Source organism: Micropterus dolomieu, linkage group LG12 (assembly GCF_021292245.1).
Source record: "Micropterus dolomieu isolate WLL.071019.BEF.003 ecotype Adirondacks linkage group LG12, ASM2129224v1, whole genome shotgun sequence".
NCBI lineage: Eukaryota > Metazoa > Chordata > Actinopteri > Centrarchiformes > Centrarchidae > Micropterus > Micropterus dolomieu.
This window is the reverse complement of record NC_060161.1, coordinates 35688912-35691413: the sequence shown is the minus strand read 5'-3', so window position 1 is coordinate 35691413 and position 2502 is coordinate 35688912. Positions and strand designations below refer to the sequence as shown.

At 45.4% G+C, this 2502-nt stretch overlaps 1 protein-coding gene across 1 annotated transcript in view; it reads right to left on the bottom strand.

Annotated features, from left to right (window-relative positions):
* atp1b2a (ATPase Na+/K+ transporting subunit beta 2a) overlaps positions 1–2502 on the bottom strand; it is a 20356-nt gene that overhangs the window by 5649 nt on the left and 12205 nt on the right. The window lies entirely within an intron of this gene.

The following is a 2502-nucleotide window of genomic DNA, read 5'->3' as shown; positions in this document are numbered from 1 at the left end:
GTGTAAAGTAGTGAGCGTGCAGCTTGTGTAACAGTGTAAAGTAGTGAGCGTATAACAGTGTAAAGTAGTGAGCGTGCAGCTTGTGTAAAGTAGTGAGCGTGCAGCTTGTGTAACAGTGTAAAGTAGTGAGCGTATAACAGTGTAAAGTAGTGAGCGTGCAGCTTGTGTAAAGTAGTGAGCGTGCAGCTTGTGTAACAGTGTAAAGTAGTGAGCGTATAACAGTGTAAAGTAGTGAGCGTGCAGCTTGTGTAACAGTGTAAAGTAGTGAGCGTGCAGCTTGTGTAACAGTGTAAAGTAGTGAGCGTATAACAGTGTAAAGTAGTGAGCGTGCAGCTTGTGTAACAATGTAAAGTAGTGAGCGTATAACAGTGTAAAGTAGTGAGCGTGCAGCTTGTGTAACAGTGTAAAGTAGTGAGCGTGCAGCTTGTGTAACAGTGTAAAGTAGTGAGCGTATAACAGTGTAAAGTAGTGAGCGTGCAGCTTGTGTAACAGCGTGAAGTAGTGAGCGTATAACAGTGTAAAGTAGTACAGCTTGTATCACAATGTAAAGTAGTACAGCTTGTATAACAATGTAAAGTAGTGAGCGTACAGCTTGTATAACAGTGTAAAGTAGTGAGCGTACAGCTTGTATAACAGTGTAAAGTAGTGAGTGTCCAGCTTGTATAACAGTGTAAAGTAGTGAGTGTGCAGCTTGTGTAACAGCGTAATGTAGTGAGTGTGCAACTTGTGTAACAGCGTGAAGTAGTGAGCGTATAACAGTGTAAAGTAGTGAGCGTGCAGCTTGTGTAACAGCGTGAAGTAGTGAGCGTATAACAGTGTAAAGTAGTGAGCGTGCAGCTTGTGTAACAGCGTAAAGTAGTGAGCGTGCAGCTTGTGTAACAGTGTAAAGTAGTACAGCTTGTATAACAGTGTAAAGTAGTACAGCTTGTATCACAATGTAAAGTAGTGAGCGTGCACCTTGTGTAACAGTGTAAAGTAGTGAGCGTATAACAGCGTAAAGTAGTGAGCGTGCAGCTTGTATAACAGCGTAAAGTAGTGAGCGTGCAGCTTGTATAACAGCGTAAAGTAGTGAGCGTGCAGCTTGTGTAACAGTGTAAAGTAGTGAGCGTGCAGCGCGTGCAGCTTGTGTAACAGTGTAAAGTAGTGAGCGTGCAGCTTGTGTAACAGTGTAAAGTAGTGAGCGTGCAGCGCGTGCAGCTTGTGTAACAGTGTAAAGTAGTGAGCGTGCAGCTTGTGTAACAGTGTAAAGTAGTGAGCGTGCAGCTTGTGTAACAATGTAAAGTAGTGAGCGTGCAGCTTGTGTAACAGTGTAAAGTAGTGAGCGTGCAGCTTGTATAACAGTGTAAATTTGCTGTCCCCTCAAAGTAACACATCACACAGCCATTAATGTCTAAAGCGCTGGCAACAAAAGTGAGGACACCCTTAAGTGAAAATGTCCAAATTGGGCCCAACCAGCCATTTTCCCTCTCCACTGTCCTGTGAGTCGTTAGTGTTACACTCACTGGAAGTTCAACATGGCACCTCATGACAAAGAACTCTCTGAGGATCTGAAACAAAGAATGGTTTCTCTACATAAAGATGGCCTAGGCTATAAGAAGATTGCCATGGCTGTTGTCCCATAATGAAGCCTCTTCTAAAGATGATGCACAAGAAAGCCCCCAAACAGACCAGCAGACTAAGGACGTGGATTACTGGAGCCATGTCTTGTGGTCTGATGACGTATTGCGGTAAGCGTGTCGACTCATTTCTGTTTCCGGTGCTTGTGTGTTGGTACCACGTTGTGCTGCTCTCGCTAAATAACAGTTACATTTGTTAGATTATAGCGGCAAACTGTCCACTAAACACTTGTTCTTTACAGTAATTTTGCCTAAGCACTCACAGTTCTTTCCATCTTTTAGTGACTGCTGTTCAATCTCATAGTTGTTCTAAAGTTTTGGTAGCTGACGCTACAGTACTTTAGCTTAGCCATTAGCGACTTTAGCTTAGCAGCTAGCGATGGCTTCTCCTTCTCCCTCTCTCTCTCCTACTTTCTCCCGCTCGGTGTGTCAGATGTTCAGTTACTCCTCTGCCTCCTTTAGCGGTAATGGTACATGTAATAAGTGTAGTTTATTTATAGACATGGAGGCGAGGCTCAGTGATTTAGAAGTCCGGCTCCGCACCTTGGTAGATCAGTCTTTAGCTACTGTAGCTAGCCAGTCCCCGGTAGTCGGTGCTGAACGGCCTGAGTTAGCCTCTGGTAGCCGTCCCCCGGCATCTCCTGTGCAGCCAGGAAAGGGGGGGGCTGGGTGACTGTCCGAAGGAGGAATAGTCGTAAGCATTCAAAGTCCACGGGGCACCATCAACCTGTTCACGTCTCTAACAGATTTTCCCCACTCAGCGACACACCCGCTGAGAAACCAACTCTGATCATTGGCAGCTCCATTTTGAGAAACGTGAAGTTAGCGAAGCCAGCGGCCATAGTTAAGTGCATCCCTGGGGCCAGAGCGGGCGACATTGAGTCTT